This window comes from Cibotium barometz, chromosome 53 (assembly GCF_041138505.1).
Source record: "Cibotium barometz isolate CiBa-2024 chromosome 53, ASM4113850v1, whole genome shotgun sequence".
NCBI lineage: Eukaryota > Viridiplantae > Streptophyta > Polypodiopsida > Cyatheales > Cibotiaceae > Cibotium > Cibotium barometz.
Genome location: NC_141098.1, coordinates 28,363,914 through 28,380,879, shown reverse-complemented (window position 1 = coordinate 28,380,879; position 16,966 = coordinate 28,363,914). Strand labels below are relative to the sequence as shown.

The following is a 16,966-nucleotide window of genomic DNA, read 5'->3' as shown; positions in this document are numbered from 1 at the left end:
AATGTAATAAGCCGAGCAAAACCACAATGAGGATGAATGGGATGAGTCCCTGTGATGATTCTGATTGAAAAATGATTCTGATTCTGAAAAATGATGATTCCTGAAATTTGGTTGAAATGTAATAAGCCGAGCAAAACCACAATGAGGATGAATGGGATGAGTCCCTGTGATGATATTCATAACTGGAATGACGTTAATGACTTCAGCAAATCACTATGAGATTAGTGGATTGTGTTGGTAGATTACTACTGTTAACTTTTGATCAGTGGATCAAGTTAAGTGTTGATAAATAAAAAATCAAAAAAATTGAAATCCCCATGGAGGACTGTTCAGATGGAAAAATTCAGTCTCTGACGGACCATTATTGTGTTAAAGATATGAATGAGATATTCTGAATGAATTGTTCTTTGATAATGCGTTCTATATGAGTATCTTGACCCATGATTATGTGGGGATCCGACCTATTTAAAGAACCCCAAAATCAGTTGAATCAAAAATCGGATTGAATCATAAATAAAGAAACTTAACAAGAATTTTCGTATTGATAGGAACATGGATCGAGGTCGTCGTGGTAGAAATGTTAACCCCCAACTTGATGAAGAAGAGCTCGACCTGGATGTTCGTAAAACTCTTCATAGATCGCAGCCTGGTCCCTTCAAGGGTGAAGGGGAATAGTTAGGTGAAGTTGTAGAAAAGTGGATTGCGACCATGGAGGAATACTTTGATGTATCTGGCTACAATGAGAGAAGCAAGATGGCTCTTGCCAGGTTAAAGATTGTGGAAACATCCAGGGTTGCGTGGAGGAGTCACTACGAGACAAACCGTCTCGACCAAAATACCCAAACCTGGACTGATCTCAAAATTTACCTAAGGACGAGGTTCTGTCCTCCCGGCTTTTTAGAACACCATATTAGTGAATTTGGGAATTTCCCAATTCCCATTTTTGAATACTTAAAAAAGGGAACATGGATAACATGTTTGTAAGTTTCTCAAAACCCTATCATATGACTGTCGTTGGAAAGCGCTTGAAAAATGGAATCTAAAGAGCTATAAAGCGCTCATTTTGGATTAGTGGTGTTCAAGTTATGGTTAATCCAAACTTTTGACCACGTGTCCCAAACTTGTGGAAAATTCCCATATTCCCCAATATAGTGTTTTAGAAACAAAGATGAACGAATTCTTAGAGTTAACCCAGGGGAGTAGAACTATTGAAGCATATCACCAAGCATTCACCCTCCTCCTCAGATACTCGCCTCCGCTGGATGAAGAACAGCTGATGGCCAGGTTCATTCGGGGACTGAACGAACCCTTGAATATCCTGGTAAAGAATGCCAAGCCAGTTTCCATGGCCGAATTTCCATGGCCGAAGCAGTTCGGATGGCGAAGGGTTTCGCCAAAGCCTTTGATGTCAAAGTCCCGCCAAAGCCAGCACCATCACCTTTCAAAAAGTTTTTATTCCCAGAAGATGATTCCAACCTTCCTCTACCTAAGAGATATCAGGGTCAACAAACCCAGGATATGGGAAGTTCCAGAATGGAAGAAATGTCCTTTTCCCCAAACTCAATCCCCTGGATTTCAACTTCAGAAGTTCCACCCTTGAACAAGAAAGTGAAATGCTATAACTGTCAAGGATTTGGACATCGCAGTATGGATTGCCCAACTCCTTTTGGATCAAGGTTTTTAGGGCAAGGAAATCAGGGATCAAGATTCTAGACTCCAGCCCCTTCCTTCCAGAGTAATCAGGGTTCACCCTCTATCCAACCTGCAGTTTCAATCCAAAGTAATGCAAGACCTCCACCTCAGAATAGGGGAAGTCAAAGAGAGTTGTTCCCAAATCGGTAGTCCACTTTCAAGGCAGTAACGCTGGAAGTGATTGAAGAAGAAGAAGAAGATGAAAGAGATCATACTCCACCTGTGAGATGAGAACATCTCGCGTTTTTTAAGTGGGGTAGAATGTAAGATTCCTCCCCAGCCTCTCAGGATGTCCAGTATCTTCCCCTATAGTCAAATCCCTCTTTTGAAACATAAAAGATCTTGTTTCTACCTGTTTTGGCCTAGAGAGAGAAAATGTTCTAAAGAGAGGTTATTCAGATTTTGGATATTTTTGGATGGAAAAATATCTCTTCATATTTAAATAAGTTCCCCAAAACAGAAGCTCAAAAAGATTTTAAGAAGGTGCATTCGAAATAAATTATAATCTGTTCAAAAGGCCTTATCTTGGGGGTCCAGATTTTTTGAAAATTTTAAATTAAGGTTTTGAGGGGCCAATCAGATTCATCCAAATGTGTCAGGGAGATAAATGGAAGAAATAAAGAAAATCCCCCCCAAAAATGAGTAAATACTCACATAATATGAAGAGTTATTTAAGGACAAGGTTAATAGTTAAAAAAGAGAGATATTTAGAAGAAATAATGCATTTTTGTCACCTCAGTATGGGGGAATTTCCCTCATGAAGGAGGCGCCTAATTCACATGTGTGGGAGAGTTTTAAACTCCCAAATAAGGAGATATTTTTATCTCTCCTCTCTCCTGTTTCAACTAGATCCAAAAAGTGAGCTAAACTGACCTCTAAAAATGGTCAAAATTTGACCAAATTGATCTGAAAAATTCTAGAATCAATTTGCTTGGTTAGAGGCTCACTTTTTCCTATATAAATAGAAGCCTTCCCCTTTGTTGAAGCTTAATAGTGTTTTTTGCACTGTTACCGTGCTTCTCCCAAGAGCCAAAAACTATGAATTTACTCATAATTCATTATTTTTTGACCTTTTCCTTTTCTAAAGATTGGTGGCCACTCTTGTTTCAAATAAGAGTACATCCCTCAAACCATCAAGCCAAAGGAAAGCTCTCAGATTCTCCTTGTAAGTTGGAGATTCTTCTCTTTTCTATTTTATTTTATGGTTTTTTTTTATGATTTTTGTCTTCTTTTATGTGAATAATGATGTTATGCCTCATTGAAAAGGTATTCCCATCTCTTCTTCAGTAAATCCAACCCTTCTTTATCCTAGATGAATGATTAATGGATAGAATCAAGTTTTTCATAATGTTTTTCTTAAATAAGTAGAAAATGTTTACATTAGAATGATTTAAATACTCTTTAGTTGATTTTAGAGAGTTAAAAATTGAAAAATGGTCAGCCATACAAAGGAGGTTATGGCAAATTTTTTTAAAAATTATGTAAAATAAGTTTTACCTTTTATTATTCAAAAAGAGTAATTCCCATCATATATGTATTCTTAAAGTGTTATTTTTCATCCTAGGTATAGAAAAAAGCATACTAAAAATATTTTATTAAAAAGGTGCTACTTTCTTTAGAATTAAATTCTATGCATAGAAGGAAGCATATTGAAATTTCTATTTTGATTATAAAAGTGTGATTTTCATCATAAATGATTTTTATGCATAAAAGATTTCTTTTTATATTAAAAGTGTGATTTTCATCATAAATGATTTGTATGCATAAATGGATGCATAAACAAAATTCTTTTATATTAAAAGAGTAATTTTCATCATAAATGATTTTTATGCATAAATGGATGCATAAAAGAAATTCTATTATATTAAAAGAGTGATTTTTATGCATAAATGGATGCATAAAAGAAATTCTTTTATATTAAAAGAGTGATTTTCATCATTAATGATTTTTATACATAAATGGATGCATAAAAGAAATTCTTTCATATAAAAGAGTGTTTTTCATCAATTTTGATTTTATGCATAAATAGATGCATAAAGAATTTTATTTTTAATTCAAAACAATTATTTTCATCAATTTTGATTTTATGCATAAAAAGATGCATAAAGAATTTTATTCAAAAGAGTTATTTTCATCAATTTTTATTTTATGCTTAAATAGATGCAAAAAGAAAATTATTTTAAATTCAAAAGAGCTATTTTTATTAATTTTGATTTTATGCATAAATAGATGCATAAAGAATTTTATTTTTAATTCAAAAGAGTTATTTTCATCAATTTTGATTTTATGCATAAATAGATGCATAAAGAATTTTATTCAAAAGAGTTATTTTCATCAATTTTGATTTTATGCATAAATAGATGCATAAAGAATTCTTTTTTTAATTCAAAAGAGTTATTTTCATCAACTTTGATTTTATGCATAAATAGATGCATAAAGAATTTTATTTTTAATTCAAAAGAGTTATTTACATCAATTTTGATTTTATGCATAAATAGATGCATAAAGAATTTTATTTTTAATTCAAAAGAGTTAATTTCATCAATTTTGATTTTATGCATAAATAGATGCATAAAGAATTTTATTCAAAAGAGTTATTTTCATCAATTTTGATTTTATGCATAAATAGATGCATAAAGAATTTTATTTTTCATCAATTTTGATTTTATGCATAAATAGATGCATAAAGAATTTTATTTTTAATTCAAAAGAGCTTTTTTCCATCCATTTTGATTTTATGCATAAATAGATGCATAAAGAATTTTATTCAAAAGAGTTATTTTCATCAATTTTGATTTTATGCATAAATAGATGCATAAAGAATTTTATTTTTAATTCAAAAGAGTTATTTTCATCAATTTTAATTTTATGCATAGAAAGATGCATAAAAGATTTATTTTTATTTCGAAAGTATTATTTTCATTGAAATTAAATTTATGCATAGATAGATTCATAAAAGATTTATTTTTATTTTGAAAGTGTTATTCTCATTAAAATGAAATTTATGCATAGTAAAATGCATAAAAGGTTTATTTTTAATTCGAAAGTGTTATTTTCCTTAAAATTGAATTTATGCCTAAATAGATGCATAAAAGGATTTTTATAAAAGTGTTATTCCTACTAAAGTTGTCTTTATGCCTAATTAGATGCGTAAAGAATCTTTATATCAAAAAATTAGAATTCTCTTACATTCTATAAATAGATGTGAGAAATCAAATAGATGTAAATGGATGGATGGAAGTGATATGAATCGGATATATGAAAATGGATGAATGGATGTGATGTCTGTGAATGAATGGTATAGGATGTGAAGGAATGTGATGGCATGTGAATCGTGATATGAATGAATGATAAGGGATGCGAATGAATGACGTCATGTGAATCAAATGTGAATGGATGATGTGGTTTGATGTGTGAATGATGTAGATTAATGTGGATGGATGTATGGATGATGTGGTTTGATGTGTGAATGATGTGGATTGATGTAGATGGATGAATGGATGATGTGGTTTGATGTGTGAATGATGTAGATTGATGTATGGATGATGTGGTTTGATGTGTGAATGATGTAGATTGATGTATGGATGATGTGGTTTGATGTGTGAATGATGTAGATTAATGTGGATGGATGTATGGATGATGTGGTTTGATGTGTGAATGATGTGGATTGATGTAGATGGATGAATGGATGATGTGGTTTGATGTGTGAATGATGTAGATTAATGTAGATTGATGTATGGATGATGTGGTTTGATGTGTGAAAACGTTAGAGTAAAATTTTATCTTGGAGCAATCGCCTGTGCTTTCCGGGCAAGGGAAGTTTTTTCGAGTTCGGTTTTGGAAGAACCGAGGAACTAGTCATCTGTCCGGATATCTGTGGGCGAGGCCCCGAGTGTGGGACCCTGCCCTATGCAAGATGTGCTACTTCCGCTGCTAGCACCCTGAATCCGTTGCGCGGTGGGGACAGGGATCTTACACCAAGGCCAAACCATCCTCGCCCAAACCTTAAGCCTTGCCCAAAGACAAATTACTAGTGGATCCCCAAGCCTTTGCTTTAAGCTCAAAAGTACTATCAAGGCAAACGTCAAATTTGGGTCCCCAAACCCCCAAGGTACCCCCTTCCTCCCCTTGTCATTTTGTAGTTGCCAACATTCCAATAGAAGCCCAAAGTGGCCTCCGCCACTACTACTGCATTGGCAAAAGCACCCTTACCCCTCCAACCGCAGAGCCCATGGTCCCTAACTATGATATACCCTCGACTTCAGCTACTCCCCCACCCCTCATTATCCGGATCTCTCAATGTACTCCCACTCAACCCTTGGCCTCTCCACCCTCAGCAGATCCCTCCTTGAAAACCTCTAAATCCCCAAGGGATATACTAACCTCGCCACCACCACCAAATTGGAGTCCTCTTCTCATTTTGGCAGCTTGACAAGGAGTCAATACAAAACCCACAATGGGTGCTGGCTACATAGCCTAGGGGTACAAAAAATGTTTACAAGGTGCCAAAAAAGAAGAAGCCACGGCCGTCCCAACCTTCGTCCACATCCATACCAACCATCAGCCACCCGTACCCTGGAGAAGCCACGCCCGTACCATTCTCACCACCATCAAGTGTGTATGCCAGTCCCATCCATAGTGTGTGACGGTCGTACTTTAAAAGCCATGGCCGTACCAACTTCAAGCCATGCTGGTACCCTGGAGAAGACATGCCCGTACCTTTCTGGTTGCCACAGCCGTACCACTCTTTTCCACGCCCGTGTCCTTCTTGTAAAACTCTATCTCCAATCTAACATCTACCCCAATTTGCCTTTCTAAAGTCTCAAAAATCAAATTGGGGACATGTCGAAGGGCTAGTGGAGATTGCCTTCTCTCCTAGTCCTCTGGTGCAACATGACACATACATCCTCTACCAGCACCACCTCTAGGTTTATAAGAAGTGTAGTCTAGCTCATGACCGAGCATAAACTCTACATATAGTTGTTTTATAAAGTGTAGTGGGATTTGTCGGTTATGCAGCACCAACGCATATGTAGCTAAATATCATATATATATATATATATATATATATATATATATGCGATGCCATTTGTGGTTGGGTGGGAGCACCTCGCTATGTTGTGCGGCCTCCCTACTAGAGGCAACTCACCTATATAGCTACAAAACAGCTCTAGAATTGCCTCTCTAATCCGAGGAAGACTATCAACCTCCCTATATGGCATGTTGTGTGATATGGGAGCTACATGATGCCTCTTTATCCACTTGTCCACATATGTCACATCGACAAAGCGACAAAGGGATGCCAACATCGCCTCCAAGTCCATGACAATATGTAGTGTGGCGGTAGTGTTAGTAGAAGAGTCTCACATACAATTGGTAGCTCTCTCTCAACACTAACAATAAGGCTAGCAATGGTTTGATGTGTCGGGATGAGCTCACTATGCCCCTCTTCCATAGTAACTAGAAAGACAACAAATTAAAAAGAGATCAGTTTATGTATTTGAGACTAATTTATAGCCTTATACATCTAGAATAAAAATTACAAAAATCTATTTTTGATTAAATAATGAAAAAAACAACATGTGGTGTACTAAATAAAAGCAGATTTATGGTTTAAATATACGAAGGTCTACTTTTGTTTGGGATCATGCTAGAGAATTCATGAGGAGCAAGGGTAGTGTGGCGCTATATTAAGACACCCTTGGAGATTGATGTACCTTTTGATCCTACTTGGCATGTAGAGAGTTTCTTTTAAAAGAAAAGGGTGGATTTTATATTAGAAAAAGATAAAAGATACAGAACTATGCAGAGAGTTCTGATATCTTATACAAGAAGAGAAACAACTAAGGAGAGAGTTGGAGGAATTGCTCATTAAAACGAAAGGCAAGGCGAGGAGGAGCACAAATAAAAAAGATAATACCTAGATATGGTGTGATATCTAGAGGCGAGTGTGGTGATAACTTTGCTGCGATGGTGACTTTGGAATAAAACCTTCAATTTGAGACCTCAAGTCAAGAAAAATGAATTACTAACTTCTAAAATTAAACCTCGAGTCAAGGTTGAAGATCAACAGATAGGATCAATTACAACCTCGACTCGAGGTGTTCAACAAACAAGATTGAAAATATGTGTATGGTGTGTATGCCATATTGATGGAGCTAGACTCGAGGTATTTATTTAATGAATGTGTATGGTGTGCATGTCTTATATGTGGACCTCAACTTGAGGTTTGTATCAACAAATAGGATCAACTCACACCTCTACTCAAGGTATTCAATGATTTGGATTTAATAAATGATGTATTTGTGCATATCTTGTACCTCGACTTGAGGTTTGTATCAATAGATATGATCAACTCGCACCTTGACTCGAGGTATTCCAACGATTTGGATGTATCAAATCTTAGATAGAATTTGCCAATGGAAGATGGGTCACAAACCACCCTAATAAAGTAGTATAAATCAAAGGTTCTTGAAATGCAAATGCATGGTAAATCCCTAACATAATGGTGTGCAATACCCAACTAAGTAATCGATAGAAAATGTAAAGAAGAGGGAGAAAATGTCAATGTAGATATTTGATCACTTCATAGAGAAGGACATGGTGCAAACATAAGGGAATTTTCCCTTCTCTCAGAGAAGAAAAGGAAATTCTAGTTATCACCACTTTTGTCCAACATGTGATATTGCTTGTCGATGCACAACCCTTCTCATAGGAGATCTTGAATATTGTCAACTACAGCAAATCTCTTTGATGGCACATCTAATGAGTGGTAGGAGCCATCAAAGAACTCAATCCAATCAAGCTTCACCCATCAACATCTCTAGATCATGCTAGCCTCAACCCGCACATCCAAAGGACTGGATGTTAGCTAGGAAGGGGGTTTGTGCGAGTGATATTAACCCAATCAACACATTGATCGAGTCAACAATGGTCAATGAAGTCAAGGATGTTCAATGTATGAAGAGATATGGACGATATTCAAAGAATTTCCAAGAATTTTAAGTACATGAAACTTTTTATGTTATTGTGAGGATGGTCAAGGTTCCATGAAAGGGCCAAAATTAGAGGCAACTTGTGTCAGTGCCAAGGAGATCCATAACTAAGCCGAAGTGTCAGAAATGACAATGATGGATAGTGTGTCTTATACATTAGAGGGTCCTTAAATGTCTCAAAAACATATAAAGGGGGTATTTTTATCAGGGCTTGAACGTAGGCGATAGGAGCATTTCTTAAAGTGTGACTGCCCCAAGGTTTTTCTTTTCTGATATATGATTAAAATTTTCCCATCATTAAAAAGAAAGCATCCACTACAAACATCAATAAAAGTCATCACTCACGTTGTTTTGGTGTGGAGAATCCATACTGAAATGGCTAGCAACATCCATGTGCAATCAAAACATCATATTTGAATGTTTGCAAATTGCTGTTATTTTCTCCCAAAACTAATGCAAATCAGCTTCATAGTCTGCACTTATGCCATGCCCAAATTTATCTTATTAATTATAGCACTTATCATATATGTGGAATCTAGTAATGGATATGTGGAATCTAGTAATGGACCTCAATGCTTTGCTCAAAAACGTCTAGCAACAATAAATTATTTAAGACTAAGGGTTTTTGAAAATTGAAACTAGGGGATGTACAAACAATAGGTTTCATAGTAATCAAAAGAATGAAAGCATAGAAAGCCTAAGGCTAAGTTCACAAGCTTCTAGGTAGAAGGAATCACATCCTAGATATGAAGAAAAATTTCACAAGACAATGTAAGCCAAATGATGCCCCCTAACCAACAAGTAGAGGCCCTCTTTTTAAGTATGGCCTAGGAAGGCCCAACATGAAGCAAAAACAATGCACCTGTATGACTTAGACCCCCTTACCAAGGCCACTGTCTCCACGAAGAAAAAACCATGCACCTATAGGACTTAGACCCCCTACCAAGGCCACAATCTATATAGGTTACAAAATTGCAGCTCAAATGGGATAAACCAAATTCAACAAGGCGATCCATGCCAAGTGGCAGGGTCCAAGAAGAAGCAAAAACAATGCACCTTTACGACTGAGACCTCCCTACTAACAAGGCTTCTATCTCCATGAAGAAAAACCATGCACCTGTAGGACTTAGACCCCCACCAATGTTGAGATATCAAGCTCATCGAGTGAGGCGGTGGACACTGATGACCCGCTTGGGGGTGAGGCCCCACACTTACACCACTGGCATGGTTTGTGAGATCATGGGTGATATGCGGCCACAATCTACATAGGTTACAGAACTGGGGCTCAAATGGGATAACCAAATTCAACAAGGCGATCCATGCCAAGTGGCAGGGTCCAAGAAGAAGCAAAAACAATGCCAAGTGGCAGGGTCCAAGAAGAAGCAAAAACAATGCACCTTTACGACTGAGACCTCCCTACCAACAAGGCCTCTATCTCCATGAAGAAAAACGATGCACCTATAGGACTTAGACCCCTACCAATGTTGAGATATCGAGCTCATCTACTAGTGAGGCGGTGGACACTGATGACCCGCCTGGGGGATAGGCCCCACACTTACACCACTGGCATGGTTCGTGAGATCATGGGTGATATGCGGCCAGTGGGATGACAGGCTGTGTGTGACAGCCATTCTAAAGACTGCTGGCATAGTTATAGCACCAGCTCATTTAGTTGGGTTCACACTATAGAGAACCTTAGTATGTATTTCGTTGAGTACCTTTTCATAGTGTGTACTCTTATCTTTGTATATGGGGTGTTGAGTGTTGTGTGAAGAAGAAGAAGATTTTCAGCCTCTCACCTGTGTGCTCTCTTTTAGGGTTTTGTGAGTTTGTGTGTGCTTGCAAGAGCTCAAGATCTCTTCTCTCCTGTAGCTTTCATGGTATCAGAGCTTGGTTCATGCTAATAAGGGCTGAGCTGCAAGCAAGAGAAGCACATGAAGTGGTACGAGGGTAAGAGCTTCATTTACTCTTCCCTATTTGTGTTGGCGACTACACCCTTATCGGGAGCTCTACTACGGGAGGCACCGGCAACGATCTCTCGGATCGAGGAGCTTTCTTCGCGGGAGTAAAGCTATAGGGCAACTATATTGTCCTATCAGACTGAAATTTTCATGCCGAAAACGTGTTTCGGGCGCTTTAGGACCTCTGTTTTTCGGAAAGCAGACGATTTCGAGCATTGCGGGTATGTCAGAGATTCAGGAGAGATTTTGGAGGATCCTACTATGTATAGGTGCATAGTAGGAAGCTTGATCTACATGACGATCACCAGGCCAGATTTGAGCTATGCTGTTGGGTTGGTGAGTCAGTTTATGCAGGTTCCTCCAAAGCTGAATTTGGATGCATTGAGACGCATACTGAGGTATGTGATGTCTACTTTGCATTGTGGACTATTTTATGAAACTGGGACAGAGATATGTGTACATGGGTACACAGATGCTGATTGGGCTGGTAGTATCTCAAATAGAAGATCTACTAGTGGCTTCATGTTTTCTTTGGGGAGTGCTGCTGTGACTTAGAGCAGCAAGAAGCAGCCTACGCTTGCTCTATCCAGTACAGAGGCCGAGTACAAAAGTGCTGCTATGGCAGCATGTGAGGTAGCTTGGTTGAGAAAGCTACTTGCAGATTTGGGTCTATCAGTGGATAGACAAGTTGTCAATTTCTGTGACAACATTAGCAGTATATAGTTGGCCAGGAACCCAGTTTTTCATGCTCGCACGAAGCATATAGAGGTCCACTACCATTTTGTCAGAGAGAAGGTTTTGGCAGGAGACGTTGACCTTGTTTATGTCAGCACACAGGATTAGGTAGCTGACATCTTCACCAAAGCATTGGGTACAGAGAAGCTCCGCGGATTCAGGGCTTCGCTTGGTGTACATGAGATGGAGTTGAGCTCAAGGGGGAGTGTTGAGATATCGAGCTCATCCAGTGAGGCGGTGGACACTGATGACCCGCCTGGGGGATAGGCCCCACACTTACACCACTGGCATGGTTGGTGAGATCATGGGTGATATGCGGCCAGTGGGATGACAGGCTGTGTGACAGCCATTCTAGAGACTGTCATAGTTATAGCGCTAGCTCATTTAGTTGGGTTCACACTATAGAGAACCCTAGTATGTATTTGGTTGAGTACCTTTTCATAGTGTGTACTCTTATCTTTGTATATGGGGTGTTGAGTGTTGTGTGAAGAAGAAGAAGATTTTTAGCCTCTCACACCTTGTGTGTTCTCTTTTAGGGTTTTGTGAGTTTGTGTGTGCTTTGCAAGAGCTCAAGCTCTCTTCTCCCCTGCATCTTTTCAACCAAGACCACCATCTATAGACAAAGGTTATGGTCCAAAGGATTTGCAGAGCTCAGTTGTTGGGAAAGGCAAATTCTACAAGATGATCCATGCCAAGTGATAGGGTCCAAGAAGAGGCTTGAGGACCAAACATGAAGCATGTGTTAGTAGCAGAGCTTGAACTACCATAGGCAAGAGGTACACACTAGGCTACACAAGACTTGATGATATGGACATAGACAAGAGGCCATAGAAGACTTGTTGATATGGGCATGTCATCTTTATGTTATTGTCTCATTTGAAGTGCTAGTAGCCGCTCATTGCAATGGAGTGGTTAAAGCGAATGGAGTCCCAACCGGTGGTGCGGGTTCGATCCGTGCTCTCTACGGTGTTGCGCGTCCATGTAACCGGAGTTGAGTGTGTGAGTAGTGTATATAAAACCGGTGTTTCTCGCCAAAATTTTAAATAAAAAAGAACTTTGTCTTTGGAAGTACTGATATGCATTCAATGATTAGGGCCTCACTCTCGATAATAGGTAGAGTCACTAAGATGAATGTTTAGATAAAGATAAAATCAGAGCTTAGGTATTACCCATATGGATTTAATGAATAAAGGCTAAGATGAGTGCTTAGATGAACATAAAATCAAAGCTTAGGTGTTACAAATATGGATTTAACGAGGAAAGGCTAAGATGAGTGTTTGGATAAATATAAAATCAAAGCTTACTTTGATACATCATTAAACCAAAGATTAAAATCAAAGCTTACTTTGACACATCATTAAACCAAAGATTAAACCACAGATTAAACCCTTTCTATGCGCAGATTAAACCACAGATTAAACTCTTTTTCTATACAACAGCGCGCGCGCGCGCCGCTTCTCACAGACAGCTTTTGACAAGGAGAGCAAGTTAAACCCTGTCTAAATTCTTGGGAATTATGCTCTCTAATTACAAGAATGAAACTGTACCACGACAATACTAGCCTCTTAATTAAGGTCCAAGTATGAGTAAAACACATGTAAATCATGGCTTTGATTTGTTCCAAATGACTTTAAAATAAGGCAATTAACTTCAATTGATGTCAATAAACGAAAATAAGGATAAACATTGGGATTCAACTGACTTCAATCAACTTAAATTGATGTCAATGGATCAAAAACACCTGATGATGATTGATGATGGGAGCAATGTGAAGGTTTTATGAGATCAATTATTATTAGGATCAAACATGAAAGAATAAGGGGACTTATACTTTAGTTTACATGCTCATTTTGAGAGAAATTTGATTATTGAAATCTTAGGGTGAGACTACTTGCACCCAAGTGGCCACACCTGCAACCCCAGACATGACAGGGAACATCATGTAGTATTGTGGGGGGGCTATGTTGGCATTAGGAGGTGCCACCACAGTCACAACATATAAGTTATTGCCCAACCCCGTGCGCGAAAGGATCTTCATCCTCACTAACCTTTGCCCCTGTGAGTATGAATGTGTGCTAAAATATGCACTCACTAAGTTCATCTCAACTGATGTAGGGGATGTCTGACAAGAGAATGTCACATTAAACACCAAACCATAGGTTAGCCTTGCAGGAGAAGATGTTATTGCTGGTTTCTTTGGTGCATAAGGTGGATTGAAATAATATGGTGACCATGCCTCTACCCTAAGTTCCGTCGGGAATGCCCCCGTGAATGTGTAGAATTGATGTGTGTTGCTGCCTGCAATCAAAACTCTGCCATCAGCAAGCAAGTTTGCAGTTGAGTGATACATTCTAGGGATTGTGCCAGCAGGTTGGACGACGAATCGGGCACTGGGCGTGACTGTGGGTCGATAAACGACGGGGTTGAGGGCGGGATTGGTGGCATCACCCCATCCTTGGGACCCATTTTGGGCACCATTGATGATCAATAGCTCTCTGGATGGTAGGAGAATCATGTCACCCATGCATCTTCTGAAGGGCATGGTTTCCATGGCCCATGATGGGGTTGCGGAGGTGACGACCATTCGGCCGCATGTATCAGAGCAGCCAAGTTGCTGGCTAGGGTTTCTGAAAGCACCCAACTGGGCACCTCCACACACCATCACTTCAGCAGAGTTGTAGTTGGTGGGTCCATCTAGAGGGAGAAGAACTGAGCTTCCTGCAGAGGGGTAGTTTCTTGGGTTGCCTGGTATGGTAGGATAGCTTCTTAACACTGTGTTAGTCTTGTAATTAAGCAAAATGGAGTCCCTATTGGCAAAAATGTAGAGGTTTCCATCTGGCAGCAAGTGCACAAAGGGGTAGTAATTGTCATTCTCAAAGTTATTTGTATCATTGAGAAGCTTGAGAAAGAAGCTACCTTGTCCACTAGGCCTTGGGAAGAACTCATATGTGAAAACAGCCCGGCCGCCCACTATGATCATGCTGCCGTCTGGCAGGATCTGATTGGTGGCATACCATCTGGGATCCTTGAGGGCCACATTTGGGTCCTCAACCCAATCACAAGTTCCGGTTGATGGGCATGGGGACAGCCTCCTGATCTTGAATTTGCCATCAAAATCACCCCCTGTTTGCAGCATTGTGCCATCTGGTAAGAACTGGCCAGAGGAGCACCATGTGTCTGTGAAGATGAAGAGCGGGCGGACGGTGTTGGGGCCGGGTGTGAACATGACAGAGTGGGCAGTGCAGTCATGCTGGAGGGTGAGGTCTTGAGGGTTGTCTCTACACGTCCCATTGGGTAGATTGATCTGAGAAGGCCCTATGTCGGTCCTGTCCAGCATGATGACTGTGTTGAAACGAGTCACTGCAGTATGCATGGATGCAATGCCTGCATTGTCTAGCAGCAATTGATAGCTGCCCACCACCTGGCTTGCCACTAATGGTAGCCTGTTGCAGCTGCCCAACAACCAAATGAATAAGAGCATACAATTCAATAATGCAGATTGATGCATGGTTTTCTGAGTAATTTGTCACAATTATGGGAGTTTTGAGAAATGAATGGCTAGGATGTGTGGTGTGAGAGATGTATGTATCAGGGATATCAAAAAGATGGAGGATTTGTATTTGAGATCAAGCAATCATTAGGAGAGAATTGAGCCAATTGCAGGCCAAGCATGAGCGTTTTGTTCATGGAGATCAAAGAGTTGTTGTAAATAAGAGAGTAATGGACTGATTGTAGCAGGAATGTGGGGTTAGAAATGCAATCAATGGAGATGAAAGCTTTGTTATAAGCAGGAGAGCAAGCAGGCAATTGGACAAGGCGGAGCATGACAATTGTTTTGAGATGTTGGATTAAGAGGGTAATTAGGCCAAGCATGCAGTGTGTGTTATAGGGGTTGGAAAGCTTAAGGGATTGTGAGTATGAGCTAGTGCAAAGTGGTTGCTTGCTTCAAGTTGAGACTTGGAATCTCTTTAAGCACATGCAAGCACTCTCACACACACACACACACACACACAAACACACACACACACACACACACACACACACACACTGTTGGCTACTTAATATAGGTAGTGCAGTGCAAAGAGAAGGACACATTCACTTTGATAGGCTAATTGGGTTGTCTTGATCAAAGGCTAATTGGTCTAATTACAATAAAATATAGGCTTTTTTTTTTAAAACAGTTAATACATGAGATTAGCAAGGCTTTTCTATACTAATTACAATAGAATATGGGCCTTTCTTACAGTTAATACATGAGATTAGCAAGGCTTTCACTACACAAGATTGCCCATGTTTAGCAAGAAGACGTGCAAGCTACAAGCTTGCCAATTCCAGCATAATAGACATCATGCTCAGTGGTCTCTAGTAAGCAATCCTGTCACTGACAAAAGACACACATTATGCACAAGCAATATATTGACCTTAGAAAAAAAAGAGAAAAATTTAACTTTCTGATTCATTCGAGTTTAGTCATATATACACGTGTGTGTATGTAATTTATATATTTATGCATTAATGATATACGTGTATGTGTGTATTTAATTTATATATATATGTTGTAATTTATATATGTGTATGTATGTAATTTATATATGTGTGTGTATGTAATTTATATACTTATGTATAATATACATGTGTGTATGTATGTATGTGAATGTGTGGACATATATGTAATACAAACTGTAATTATTGGTATGTATGTTTGTATGTGTGTGTATGTAATTTATATATTTATGTATTATAAACTTGTGTGTGTGTATGTAATTTATATATTTATGCATTACATACATGTATGTATGTATGTGAATGTGTGGACATAGATATAATACAAACTATAATTATATATATATGTGTGTAGGTATGCACATATATATGTAATTAAATGTAAAAGACACCAAAATGTTTCTTTTTTGCATTTCCATTAAATATATTATGTGAGATTTTCAAGAATAAGAGTGCTTTTTTCTAAGGTCTCATTTTATGGACCAACATAAATATATATTCATATACCAAAAAGAAGTTACATCTCAAATGTTTTAGTATATAAATATATAAATATATATTTATACATCTCAAATGTTTTAGTATATAAATATATAAATATATAAATATATATTTTAGTGTTTTTCTAAGAAGGGGTGTAGTATACATGAGTAATTAATGCATGTAAATAAATGCTAAATGGTAGAACATGATGGATGTTATTAATGATGAGCTGGAGAGGCGGCCCAAAATGGAAAATTTCAAACGATCGTTTCCCAAGTAAATAAAAAAATTACCCTGTATTAGGCATTAATTAATTAGGCATTTTGTGCTAATTATAAGGCCGGCCCTACTTTGGCGGGTCAAAAAATAATAAAAATTAATATTGATGCCATGCACGTAGGCACGACCGCCTTCATGCTGCCGACGAGCACACATTAATCCTAACCCCCACATTTTAACCTAAAGCAAATTCTAGGATTAATGTCAGATTAACAAAAAAAATCATCCTTCCATAAAATCATGAGCACTAATAACTATTTATCACACTATCAATTATTAGACTCCCTACCTTATACAGAAGGAGAAAAGCTCACCCTA

The 16,966-nt window shown here is 38.3% G+C and overlaps 1 pseudogene across 1 annotated transcript; it reads right to left on the bottom strand.

Moving 5' to 3' along the window:
- Positions 1 to 13,143: 13,143 nt before the first annotated feature.
- LOC147608483 (aldehyde oxidase GLOX pseudogene) lies at positions 13,144 to 15,380 on the bottom strand (annotated as a pseudogene). The gene has a single exon (XR_015264434.1). The product of XR_015264434.1 is annotated as an aldehyde oxidase GLOX pseudogene (transcript).
- Positions 15,381 to 16,966: the final 1,586 nt, after the last annotated feature.